This window comes from Ictalurus punctatus, unplaced genomic scaffold, assembly GCF_001660625.3.
Source record: "Ictalurus punctatus breed USDA103 unplaced genomic scaffold, Coco_2.0 Super-Scaffold_100056, whole genome shotgun sequence".
Lineage (NCBI taxonomy): Eukaryota > Metazoa > Chordata > Actinopteri > Siluriformes > Ictaluridae > Ictalurus > Ictalurus punctatus.
The window spans coordinates 3,164,390-3,178,773 of NW_026521088.1; the positions used below are offsets into that span (position 1 = coordinate 3,164,390).

Here is a 14,384-nt window from a genome sequence, read left to right on the forward strand (position 1 = left end):
CCTTTTGTAGCAAGACAGTTAACAGCTGCTTGCAAAATCACAGGCAGTCTCTGCTTTTCCACTGAATGTGGAAGCCTGGCTCTTTCCTTCATCAAGAAGACAAGAGTAATGATGCGCTTGACTCGAGGTTGCAACTATGTAATTCCCCACCTCCAAGCGGGAAAACGCAAAAGAGAAGCGAAAGTGATGCGAGTGTAAACCAAGAGTGAAGCAAATGCGAAGTTAGACTGAAAGTAGTGTGAAATTTAAAAAATTAGTAATACTCCTTAAAGGTCTAAATGAAATCAAATACAATTCATAAATCATAGTGCAAAGAATATAGTGCAATATGAACATAAAGTGCAAGCCTAGATTATGTGTAGGCACATGAAAAAAATGTATTTAATCCAGATTTAAAGATATTTTCATCTGTGGCACATTTAACATCGACTGGGAGCTGATTCCAGTTTATATCAGCACAAAATCTAAACACTGATCCATGTGTGGATCTATATTGGAAATAGTGTGGTGGGATGCAGACCTAGTCTTAGATCATATAATACAGCTCTCCTTGTAACATTCCTTGATGAGCTGACATCAAGGATCTGAAAATGGTGCCAAGGTTACTGCAAAAAAAAAAGTCATTAAAATCTTTTACACCCCTGCTGAAATGTGTGGGAGTGTTGAGTAACTGCAGTGACGCTTGGGGGCAGTAATGAGCGTTAAGGTTGCTTTTCATCCCCAGACGGAACTCGAAAAACAAACGCAGCTACGCTCTAATTGGTGGAGCTCCTGGACGAGCTGCTATTTAATTGGTGTAGCGCTTTAGCTAGAGTTTTAGTTTCTTCCGTGTTTGTCTCAGAGCTGTAATGGTCGAGGCTTTCCGGTGATGGGCGTGTTTGTGTTTATTCATTCAGCACGAGTGCTTACTGAAGTTATGTCTAACAACTTATTCCTTGCATCCCTGCATGCTGGTCAATAATTAGTAAAACATTTCTGACATTTGGTTTTTGTCCGTGTGTGATTAAGAGACATAAGGAGAATTTCCAAATTAAAGAAACAAACGCAGCAAAAATGTCTCACAATCTGTTATAATCTAATGAACAAAATACAATATTAAAAACACAGTTTATTAACTGATTCCAAACAACCAGGAACAAAAGAGTTACAGTTGACTAAACCGTGACATATTTAACTGGTATATCCATAAAGGAGAGAGAAAAAAAGGAAAGTGACAAACGGTAAACATGTCTTATCCGTGTAATCATTACAGATGCAAACAAAGCCCTTAGATTGTAAAACAGTACACATCCATTGAAAACAAATTAGAGGAAGGGTATATAGCCTGTGGCACAAACAGAGCTTAAACCTAATTTTCACCAAGCCTTATTTACAAAACCAACGAGTGATAAACCAATTCTTTCCCCCCCCATCTTTTAACCAAAGGTGTGCTTAATTCACATTTAATTCGTATTGTAAACAGTGAGCATTATGGCTGTTAAGTAAACTGTCAGTTCAGCACTGTAGGTGATGACGCAGTTAGCAGAGGTGTTAATTCAAGACTGTAAAAGTAAACTCAGCATTTGATGTGTTCAGTCAGTACTGGGGATTTTGGCTGTAGGCTGCAAGTGAAAAACAGAAAATGTGCTCAGAACAGTTGTACATTACAGCACCCATTAGTTATGGATCACTGAACTTGTTTTAGAAATATCTCAGAATATGACATTTGTCTATTTTGATTAAGAATTTTTGATTAAGAATTTAAAATTAGAAATAAACAATTTTTTTAGAATTTTGAAATGTAAAAACAAAAAAAGGAAATGTTCAACATTTTCAATAATTGATGTTCAAGATTCCGCACCATTTCTAGGTAAATGTGCAGATCCCTGGTTAGTTTAGATTTGGCATTAGCCAAGAAAATCCAGGATCTCCCAGTCAGTGTCCTCCAGAGTCTGATTAGCTTCCTGTGCATGACCCATCTCCTCTGTGATGTTGTGCTGGCGCCAGAGAGTCTGAATCTTTGTGTAGCACGTTCCTCCATCTGGGAGGGAAAGAGAATGATATAAACAGTGGTTTAAACACAAATTTTACAAAACACGTTGAGTATCTTGTTTGAGTTCTCACCTGAGCCCTTGGACAGTTCTCCATAGTCATCAAGGTACAGGAAAAGAACCTGATTCTCCCTCACCCTGTAAAAGACAGCAGAGGCTCATGTACTGCAAGCTAGGACTTGACAATATATACAAATGCTGTATATTCACAACCATAAATGTTAATTCAGCAGGAATGTCTCAACTCCAGGCCTATTGCTGGATTACTGAGATGTTGAGTGTTGGGAGGAAAGGAAGCTTGAAACTGTGTAGGATGGAGTGTTTCTAGGACATGGTGGAGGCCCACTAGTATAAGAAGTCATGTATTAATAAATGAAAAAAATGAATGTAGTTTTTTAAACATTTTGGAAAATGCTTGTTATGTAACATAATATTTGACCAGTTAATTGATTATTACATCCTCTTTCAATAATAAACTGTATTCCTTGCTTATAAATAGTTTATTATGGAACTTCAAATTAAAGTGTTATTTGGAGTATTTTTAGCAAGCTGCTGTTATTTTTCTTATTTAGTAGCTTTACAGCTTCCTTCCCAAAATGAGTAACCCATGTGTGAGGGATTATTGCTGACTAATTCACACCAATGCCCAGCCCTGATATAAACAGGCAATGCACCTATAAGACATGGCAATCAACACAGATGTGTCTTCCTTCTAACCTGAGGAAGATGCTAACACCAGCTCAGCAAACAAAGGTGTGTGCAGTACACGCTCCAACGTCCTCACCCTCCAGCTCAGTCTGGCAGCAGCTGCTCTGAGATCACAGCATCGTGCCACACACCAAGCACAGAGTTTGAGCTCAAGGCTTAACTCCATCTGACTTAGGACAGCTACAAAAACAATGGAGGTTATAAACACAAAAGCAATAATTAGAGATGTCCACCAGAATTCTATTCTATTAAGCAGATACTGGGTATAAATGAATGCAACTCAGAGTACACACACTCACGTGAAGCTGAAAGCCTAGTTGATCAGTGCACAGTAATCCTCGGGTAAATCAATTAGATTATTGGATTCCCGAGGAAAACTACACAAAAAAAAAACAAAAACAAAAAAAAACACTGAAACCATACAGTCTTAACCCTCTTACCCCTAAGTTCCCACAGTATTATGTCCCATAACCCTATATTCCCCAGAGAAACAGCACGCCAACCCTGAGTTCCTGGGCCAAAATCAACATTTTAATTTTAACATTTTTAGGCCTTGAAACAACTTATAATAATGTATTTGTGTAATATTACTTTGAAAATGAAGCACTTCAGTGTTTTTACTCCACTTAGAGCACAATTCTTAACTAGAGAAGTTATGAAAAATGCTCGCTAAAATCCTTCTACTCATTTAAAAATACTATACAAGCGTCAGCGTGGTCAATGCCTTTGAATAAATGCATTTTAGCGCCAAAAGTAAACTTTCTGGTGATAATCAGACCAGCAGGTAGTGTTTTCACGAATACACAGAGATGGTCAGGTTATGACTCCAGACCCCTGCAGTGTCAGTCGCTCTGGTTGATGCTGAAGATGAAGACGGATCAGGGTCTGAATCATGAGTTTGCATCACTATCAGTTTCGGTTTCAACATCACCTGAACTTTCACTGCTGTCACTATCTAGAATCCTCGCTCTTGCCTGTGTAACTGTGTATGTCCCCCCCCCACGGTTTTAGATGTACCTGTGTTCACTGTAGGTGTAACTTTAGCTGGAACACGATTAGCTTTTCACTTTGGCATTTTTAGTTCACTTCTACTATTACACCAATATTCACGCTTGGATCATCTTCATTGTAATGACAGCGTAATGTTGTAATCACGTCGTGATGTCATGACTTCAACCTTCCAGGTAAAAAAATTATAATTAAATAAGTAAGGAATCATAGCAGAGCAATGCCAGTACACCGGCCTCACGCGGATAACATTTACGCTGTAAAGCCGCTATACGGGGTAAGGGGGTTAAAACCACCATTTCAAAGCAAAGTTCAGAAGGCTATAGATAAGAACAAAGAATGAACACCTTATAAGGGTTTCAGGTGACTGGAGACATTGTTGCATGCCTGGATGTGAGCACCACCTGCAGGACAAATGGACACAACACACTCAACCCATTACAAAACAATCAATGATGTGTACACATGATATGGCATCATCAGCATTCACAGAAAACCTGTCATTTCTCAGCTCACTTATGAACTTTCTTACCCCTGAAGCAGGGGATCCAGAAGCTCCTGGTGATTATAATAGAGCTGGAGCAGGTTAGGAGGCAGACACATATGCACACAGCACTTCCCAGAAGATCAGTTTCACTACATACAATATACTATATACAGTGCATCCGGAAAGTATTCGCAGCGCTTCACTTTTTCCCCATTGTTATGTTACAGCCGTATTCCCACATGGATTAAATTCATTATTTTCCTCAAAATTCTACAAACAATACACCATAATGACAACATGAAAGAAGTTTGTTTGAAATCTTTTAATGAGTATGAAATTTATGAAAAATAAAAAAACAAAAAAAAGCACATGTTTATAAGTATTCACAGCCTTTGCTCAATACTTTGAAGCACCTTTGCTCGGCATCTCTAATAAGCAGTAAGTTTTGGCAAAACTCAAAACATGACAACTCAGACACAAAACCATTGCTATTCACAAAACAAAGTCTACTAAATACTGAAACAGTATAAAAAAACAAATAGTAAATAAAAAACATGTGTACTGCAGCATGTATAGAAACATCTCTTTAGGATTAAATTTAAGCACTTTTTAAAAATTGTGTTCAAACCCCAAAAAAAATAAAAATAAATCCCTACACAAATCTAATGCTGTTGGCTGCAGTGAATTACTCTGACAGCCCCATTATTGACTCCCACACAATTGTGCCTGACAGCACACTCAATAAAAACATCCCAAAAGAACATTCATACTGTCAAACACGTTATTACTCATTTGTAAGAACGAGGGTTAATAAACACACACAAATGACAACATAACACAGATCACCATCTATTGTTAAGTTGTACGTTGTAAGTTGTTCATAAGTATTCACAGCCTTTGCTCAATACTTTGAAGCACCTTTGGCACCAATTACAGCCTCAAGTCTTTTTGAGAATGATGCTACAAGCTTGGCACACCTATTTTTGGACAGTTTCTCCCATTCTTCTTTGCAGGACCTCTCAAGCTCCATCAGGTTGGATGGGGAGCGTCGGTGCACAGCCATTTTCAGATTTCTGATAAATCTATTTCCTTAGAAAGCTATTAGCCTTTTTCCTAATATGGATCATGCTTGTGTTAATCCACTTTTAATTAGGGCTCTATTGTTTTTAGGATATTTAAAATAAATGTTTTATGCTTGTTTATTTTTCAATTAACAGTGACCATGAGCAGAGAGCTTACATGTAACTGTTTATGACAGACCTCCTGATTAAAGTTTAAATAAAAAAGATTGGTATCTGGATCAGTATCAGCTGTAAAAATCCTGATCGGAGCATCAGTAATGAACACCATTAAACTAAAGCGCTTTGCATCTGACGGGTAAATGAACTCACCCAATCCCAACTGTTGTGGATAAAAATGACATGAAATAAACAGGAGGGAGACCTAGTATGAGTAATATGTCATTTTATTGAAAATTCACAGGACTGGTTGGATTCACACTTTAAGATCTTTTAAGAGTAACACACTGTGGTTTATTAATCACAGAGAAGTATAAGAGCTGAAGTATAAAAGCTTTTTAACCCTATTGGTACTGATATCATAGTCTTTCTGAAATATATTGGTTATCTACTGTGTAAATAGAGTATAAATACTGGAGCTTGAGCTCCGGGTGTCAGATCACTTCTGAGAATTCTCATTGGTGTGGATCTCATGTGGTGGAAATAAAATCTGGACCCTTGCTTCTTCTCACTCATGGCTGGTGCCTTTTTTTTCTATCTTCAACTGGGTTTACAGATGTGAGTATATGCTTCTTTGTTGAATTTTAAGTGTCTTTGGGTAATAGGCTAAATTTGGGCCAGTACATCCTATATGAGATTATTCAGATATCTACACAATACACACAGAGCGGTTCGAGAACTGACTCCAGCCCAGAACCATGACAGTGGAAAATGTCTAATAGTGTAGCTTTAAATATATTTAAGAGGAGCAGACTTCAAACACTGATGTTTATTGTATTTGTTTACAAGGTGGAACAGGTTAACGGTTGTTTTTTGGAAACAGTCTGTAAAACTAACTGGAAATATTATTTAGTTTATCAGAAGGTAAATTAATGTCATGGCTCACACTATGTTCCTAAAGTCTGTCATAATTGATCAGCTCGAGTTCTCACGCCTACTTGTGTTATATTGTGGCATGAGAAAATTTAATGTGAAAGTGCAATAAAAAATATGTTGTCACTAAAATCAATTAATAATCGTGATAAATAATCGAGATCTCAATATTGATCAAAATAATCGGGATTATCGTTTTGGCCATAATGGTGCAGCCCTAATTTCAAACAAACTTCTTTCATGTTGTCTTTATGGGGTATTGTTTGTAGAATTTTGAGGAAAATAATGAATTTAATCCATTTTGGAATAAGGCTGTAACAACAAAATGTGGAAAAAATGAAGCGCTGTCACTACTTTCCGGATGCACTGTATATGTGAAGTTCAAGTGATCAAGGTTTCCATGTTTTGGCAGAACTGTGTTTCAATCATTTAACAGGTTAGATGAGACAACTCAGCTTTGTGGCCAATCTGATAAATCACCTCACAAATTAAATGGTAAATCTCTTCATTTAAATTAACGTCAGTTGTAGAGGTGTACGGTCAGGTCAACTTTCAATCAGATAACAACATGTGGTGGAACCCATGGGTCAAATGTAGCTAAGTGAGTTCGTGATGGGGAGGGAAGGGTGGGGAAAATGAAGCACTTACCGTCAAGCTCAGGCAAAGTGGGAACTCCATTGAGATGGTGGAAGAACAGTGCGGCTCCTCTGAGGAAGGGCAGGATGCCTGCCTTTACACAACGCCAGAGATGCCAACCCGAGCTAGTCTCACGCAGGCTACTAAGACACACATGCACGTGTTAAGATCATTTCTACTGTAAATGAAAGCTCTGTGACTGAAGTCAAAACAATAATTTTCCCAGGCTCACAAAGGAGTTTTTGATGAATGGTTTGAAAGAGCTCATGGGATTGATATTATACTACTACTACGAATAATAATATTTTTGAAACAAAATCATGTTCCTGGTTGGATGCTCGGCATCTCTAATAAGCAGTAAGTTTTGGCAAAACTCAAAACATGACAACTCAGACACAAAACCATTGCTATTCACAAAACAAAGTCTACTAAATACTGAAACAGTATATAAAAAAAAATAGTAAATAAAAAACACGTGGACTGCAGCATGTATAGAAACATTTCTTTAGGATTAAATTTAAGCACTTTTTAAAAATTGTGTACAAACCCCCAATTTTTTTTTTTTAAATCCCTACACAAATCTAATGCTGTTGGCTGCAGTGAATTACTCTGACAGCCCCATTATTGACTCCCACCCAATTGTGCCTGACAGCACACTCAATAAAAACATCCCAAAAGAACATTCGAACCTTAAAACAGACAACTCGACAATTAGAACGTAAATGGCGTCAAACCAAACTGGTGATATTTCAAACAGCATGGAAGGAGAACCTACTGAAATATAGGAAATCTCTTGGCGATGCTAGAAAAATCTATTTCTCCACCTTAATAGGAGACAACAAAAACAATTCTAGATTCCTTTTCAACACAGTAGCAAAATTAACTAGGAATAAAACCACTACAGAGAGAAACACTCAATCCTTACATAGCAGTGAAGATTTCATGACATTTTTCATTGATAAGGTTGAAAATATTAGACGTGAAATACAGGCCATTAAACTAAAACTGGACAGTACTGTAACAAACACATTACATGACAATGTAGCAATATCAGATCAATGTTTAGAGTGTTTTGCTCCGCTTAGAGAGACAGAACTAGCTACATTAATCTCTTCAGCCAATTCATCAACTTGCATACTAGATCCCGTACCTACATGTTTGTTTAAACAGATTGGTCCAGGAGTAATTGAACCACTTTTAAATATAATCAATTCTTCCCTAAGCAGTGGCTATGTACCTAAATCACTTAAATTAGCAGTTATTAAACCCTTGATTAAAAAACCTGATCTTGACCCGTCTCAATTGTCCAACTATAGACCAATATCAAATCTCCCCTTCATCTCTAAGATTTTAGAAAAGGTTGTAGCAAAGCAGTTATGCTCGTACTTAGATAGGAATAACATTCATGAAATGTATCAGTCAGGATTTAGACCTCATCATAGCACAGAGACAGCGTTAGTTAAAGTAGTAAATGACCTTCTACTGACTTACGATCAGGGTTGTGTCTCGCTGCTTGTGTTACTCGACCTTAGTGCAGCTTTTGATACTATAGATCACACTATTCTCCTTGATAGATTAGAAAATGTTGTTGGTATTAAGGGAACAGTCCTCTCCTGGCTCAGGTCTTATCTGACCGATCGTTATCAGTTCGTAGATGTAAATGGTGATTTCTCCATGCGTACTGAGGTTACTTTTGGAGTTCTACAGGGTTCTGTTTTAGGCCCACTGCTCTTTACTTTATATATGCTACCCCTAGGTCAAATTATTCGTAAACATGGAATTAGCTTCCACTGTTATGCTGATGATACACAGCTGTATGTTTCAGCGAAGCCAGAGGACAGACATAAGCTTAGTAAAGTTGAGGATTGTGTAAAGGACATTAGACATTGGATGTTAATTAACTTCCTTCTGCTTAATTCTGATAAAACAGAAATACTTTTATTAGGCCCACGTGTAGCTAGAAATATTCTTTCTGATCACGTGGTTACTCTGGATGGTCTTTCTGTCATCATGTGCAGCAGTAAAAGACCTTGGAGTGATTATTGACTCCAGTCTATCATCTGACGCTCATGTAGATAATATTACTAGGATAGCCTTCTTTCATCTCAGAAATATTTCTAAAATAAGAAACATATTGTCACTACATGATGCGGAAATACTAGTTCATGCATTCGTCACCTCTAGATTAGATTACTGTAATGTCATACTGTCTGGATGTTCCAGTAGGAATATAAATAAGCTCCAGTTAGTCCAGAATGCAGCAGCTAGAGTCCTAACTAGAACTAGAAGATACGACCATATCACACCGATATTATCCACACTGCATTGGATCCCAGTAAAATCTCGCATTAATTCTAAAATACTTTTATTAACCTATAAAGCACTAAATGGTCTCGCACCACAATATCTAAGTGACCTTTTGGTTTTATATGAGCCGCCACGCCTACTTAGATCAAAAGATGCAGGCTATCTGACGGTACCTCGAATAGTGAAGGCTACAGCAGGGGGAAGAGCTTTCTCTTATAGGGCCCCACAGTTATGGAACAGTCTTCCTATTAGTGTTCGGGACTCAGACACAGTCTCAGTGTTTCAGTCTAGGCTTAAAACATATTTGTTTACTCAAGCCTACCCTGACTAGATTCTGTTCTACTACTTCGCAGTCATAATTATCTTTTTTCTCCCTCTCTCCTTTCGCCGAGCCCCACACAAATTTATGGAGATACTAGAGATCCAGATCCTTTCTGCCTCTGGATGGAGCTCAAATCTTCCTTAATTCCAGACTGCTGGGACTACGGCTGCTCCTAACGCCATACAGACTTCATATAAATCCATAATGAACTTTTTCACACTGTCTGTTGTTACCCAGATGAGGATAGCAGTATAATCCAGAGGGGTGAGCACAGTCCGTAGTCAAGAAGCAAGCGAGGGTCAGGCGATAATGCAAACAAAACAAACGGGGTAAGACAGAAATCGTGGTCGGGGACGTAAGCAAAGGCCAAAGTCACTTATCGAATAAACACAGTAGAATACCGTGTTGCTTCTCGGGAAACCGAGTCCTGGCTGGGCTGAGATATGACAATAAGTTGGGTTGTCATACCTGTCTACAGGGTAAACTTCCAAACAAAGGCTTCTCCTCATCTACCAATAATCTCTCTGTACAAAATACAAGCACAGAAAAACAACAAATGCATATCATAATGTTCTTTACCAAAAAGTAAAACATTTTTACTAACTACCCATTAACACAGGTCAGTGAATATTGTAAATCTTATACATGAATTCTTAGTCTGTAAGAAATGGGTGCAGACTGACCTATAGACTGGATGGTGTAAGAACAGCTACCCCAGCACATAATAGGCACACGGGGGTCCTGCTCATTAGGGTGCACCTTAAGGCCAACTTTATAAGTGGCGGTCCCAAATGTCATCAGCATCTCCCTTATGGAGCTTGAATAAGGGTTGCTATCAAAACACATCACAGGTCAGTGTTAAAGACACGCTCAGATACGCAGTTGTGAAAGGAAACAGTGGGTATGCTTACACTGGTGTGTGGTCCAGCCTGAAACTCTCAGGAGGAGGAGAGTCCTCCACAGTCTCTGTCTCACCAGCATCTAAAAGACAAACACCACAATATGACTGCATGTGCACGCATACACACACAAATAAGGAGCACACGCACTATATATGATGAGACTCACTTGTTGGCTTGGCTCTCTTATGAGCAGAGTGCAAGGCTCTGATCTGCTTATATACGTTGTATTCAGCCAATGAGCCAGACCTGGCTGCTCACTATTGCTGTAACTACAAACATGCATGCATTTTACTATTTAACCAGAGAAAATGTCACCTCAATGGGACAACTGGCAAATTTACTGTAATAAACTGAGTCAGTGTGACTAAATATCTTGCAACAGCAGTGGATTAGCCATCTTACATAAGCAGAAATTCTATACTCTGATCTCAACATGGCAAGACATGCAATTCAGCTACAGATATCAAGTCCCATCCATCCATCCATCCATCCATCTTCAACCGCTTACTCCTTTTCAGGGTCATGGGGAAGCTGGAGCCTATCCCAGGGAGCATCTAGCACAAGGTGGGGTACACCCTGGACAGGGTGCCAGTCCATCGCAGGGCACACAATCACACACATATTCACACACTACGGACACTTTAGACACGCCAATCAGCCTACCATGCATGCCTTTGGACGGGGAGATACCAGGGTACCGGGTAAACAGGGGTATCTGAAGGAAACCCACGCAGCACGGGGAGAACATGCAAACTCCACACACACAGAGCCGCGGGAATCGAACCCGGACCCTGGCGGTGTGAGGCGAAAGTGCTAAACACTAAGCCACCGTGCGCCCAATATCAATTCCCTTGCTATAAAAGATATAAATAAATAAGAGGAATAATGGAATGGGGTATGCACTGTTACAGTGTCATTCTGTAACCTTCCATGGCATTTCATAGGCAAGTTTGCATTGGTTACAGAGCCACTACAACTAATTCGCCAATGCAATGGTTAAAATATTAAGCGGTCCGGATTCAGAGCAACTCCACTTAGAATAATCACAAGCACAAGTTTGTATGCGAGTACCTGCAGGTGGTCTCAGTGAGGGGCAGGAGAGGAATGACTGTGTTACTGAGACACTTACAGAGTGGACACAAGTACTCCCCATTCTCTACATCGTAACTGGTTTGCTCATGCAGCCACTGCGCATCCTGACTCTGGAGTGTCTCAAAGTATCTGTAAGAGAAAATAACTCGAAGATTAAGAGACCATTATTTGACAACCTGTCAAATTTCCATGAGCTTTATATGTACCATGCAATCACAGAAATGACCGAACTGGTCAGATCTATTAAGCAGTGACAAGCAAACTGATCCACTGAGCTGTTAAGCTTGACATGGATGTAGGATTGACGTGGGAACACCATATACTGCTTGTAAAGCTCTCCGAGGTAACATTCTTCAGGAGTGTAAACTGTTGGACAGCACTCCCCTCCATTGAAGAACGGGAACATATGAAAAGTATTTTTGATTGGGAAGCGCACAACACATAGCAGAATCTGACGTTCTCAACAACCGAGCATTGCTGATTACCAAGCGTAACAAGTTCCATCACCTGATTTCTTTAGCTTTTGATACTCACTGCACTTACTCCTAAGGTCAGATCAGGTTAACGTTCTTTGCTTCCCCATGAGGCACAATAAGTTTACAGACAGTGAAAAATAGTCAAGTGCACATAGCAAGCTTTGTTTCATGCTTTGTGTCGATGATCAGCTCACTGTATTGGGTCAAAAAAAATTTAAAAATCTGCAGATCGCATATTTAAGCCAAACACATCCAATTTCTATCTACATCTTATCGATCACCACACATCCATGAAGACTTTCCTGTACATCACAGATTAGGTTTTTGACTTTTCAGTCACAAAACATTCCGACTGATTGATTAATATTAGCTAATTTTTTTTGTAATTGCTCATATAGAGGTCATATTATTTTCTAGACAAACTATTTACTGTTAGCTGCTGATCTATTGCCTATATCCACAAACATTTGAAAGCAGCAAAACTTTTTATTTGGGATTAAGTAGAAGGCTGTCTAGAAGTAACATTTTGCCCAACTCCTCACCTCTGCCAGCAGTGAGAGTGCATGATGTGGCCACAGCTGCCGGTATGGGTACCAAAGGACAGGTCAGGGTGCATGAAGAGGGGATCACAGCTCTCTGGAACACACATGTATCCTCCAGAAATAAGCACACTGGCTACTCAAACCTATCCAATTACTTGACTTGCACACTGTAAACCATAACCTTACCTGGATTGTGAGGGGGTCTTTTGCGGTTCTCGGACATGACCGTAGAGCGTTGGACAAAGGCAGCGAGCACCATGACGGCGCCATCAGGTAGGATCTCCTGCGCTTCGTGACACAGGATACACATCTCCATCTGCCTCTTCTCTCCTCCTCTGGCACGCCAATGACGAGGTCCCACACACACCAGAGCACCGTCACATGAACTGGGGCTGTACCAAGCAGAGACGGATGGTTACAAGTACACTATAACCGTAATTTTATGTTAAGGTCCCTCTGAATTTGTTAAAATAATCAATGTTGAATAAATGGGTTCATCTTTTTTTACTCACCAGGAAATTGCTAAAAATGGCCTAGGATCCTCTCTACTCATTTACCCCAACAGAAAATGCTCGAAATGAATATGCAAGATAAAGAGTTTAAGGATGGGAATTTACTTATGTTATGTGAAGACCACCATTATATGCAAGAACTTTTAGGACAAAGAACAGACAACTGCTCAGCAAAGTCAAGGAAGTGTTGATGCATGCATTTACTGACATAAATGTACTGACTGGATATTGAGAATACAATACAAGTTGACTTATTAAGAACGCTGCGTCACTACGAGCATGCTTAGGTACCTATGCTCTGCTGATGTAGAGGCTGAGGCGTCCAGATCCTCTGAATCCTGCGTGAGCAGATCTATGTACTTATTGATAAAATGACTCTGGCTCTCTAATGTTTGAGCCATGGTCTTTTTCCAGCACAGTTCAGCTTTCCTTTTTCTCTTTGCTCTGTCTTTGTCCCACACAGTCTACAACACACACACACACACACACACACACACACACACACACACACACACACACACACGCGCACGTAGATTTAAGCTCTTCAACACTTTAAAGGGTAATGGTTAATATGTCAGTGGAATAGAAAGTTGCTCAAAGTGTGACCTCCTTGTGACAGTGCCCTGTTCCTTCACAGGGAGGTGCAGCAGCTGTGCACTCACCATCGTTTTAATGCTAACCACCATCTGTGTAGAAAAAGACACATAATTTAGGAAAATACTTCTACAAGAAAACGATACAGCAGTGCAGTTAGAACTACATGCACACACAATCAAAGTCTTGCAAAACTAAGCATATGTTCAATAGAACACATTTGTGCACTAAGAAGTATATACACACACCATACCATTAAATGCTGAAGATGCATTACAATTTTACTAACATTTAATTTGCCTGTTTCTCTTCAAAGTACATACTGCAATACATCGTTAGCCTTGGCCTACACCATGGCCTTCATATGTACATGTTCTGCCTGGTGCAGGTGTCCTGACAGTTTTCACTATATGGGAAATAAAATGCACACATCACAGTGCATGGAAGTTCAGTTTGTGTAGTAAGCAATCCTTACATGTCATTTAAATATTCATGTTGACATACAGCTTTTAAGTAATACGCACAATAAGCCACATCAAAACACCCCTAGGGCCACCTACAGATGATCAGCAGCAAAACCGCTTTGTAACAGTTTTATCTGAGATACAGGCTGATTCTGGGTGTGGCCCATAATGACTAATTGGCCTTCTAAACACA

The 14,384-nt window shown here is 39.4% G+C and overlaps 2 long non-coding RNA genes across 4 annotated transcripts; both read right to left on the reverse strand.

The window, feature by feature from the left end:
- Positions 1-1,095: 1,095 nt before the first annotated feature.
- LOC128630465 (uncharacterized) lies at positions 1,096-7,148 on the reverse strand. 2 transcript variants are annotated; one of them, XR_008394842.1, is made up of 6 exons: positions 6,993-7,148; positions 4,094-4,150; positions 2,748-2,842; positions 2,104-2,168; positions 1,841-2,020; positions 1,096-1,601 (listed from the first exon to the last, which is right to left on the reverse strand). It is a non-coding gene; the product is annotated as an uncharacterized LOC128630465 (long non-coding RNA). The 2 variants fall into 2 exon arrangements; XR_008394843.1 differs by lacking the exon at positions 6,993-7,148 and adding an exon at positions 4,279-4,763.
- A 2,399-nt stretch (positions 7,149-9,547) lies between these two features.
- On the reverse strand, positions 9,548-13,583 carry LOC108269370 (uncharacterized). Of its 2 annotated transcripts, XR_008394849.1 has the most exons (6): positions 12,622-13,583; positions 11,641-11,732; positions 10,678-10,780; positions 10,521-10,590; positions 10,293-10,441; positions 9,548-10,133 (listed from the first exon to the last, which is right to left on the reverse strand). It is a non-coding gene; the product is annotated as an uncharacterized LOC108269370 (long non-coding RNA). The 2 variants fall into 2 exon arrangements; XR_008394850.1 differs by lacking the exons at positions 11,641-11,732; positions 12,622-13,583 and adding an exon at positions 11,583-11,626.
- Positions 13,584-14,384: the final 801 nt, after the last annotated feature.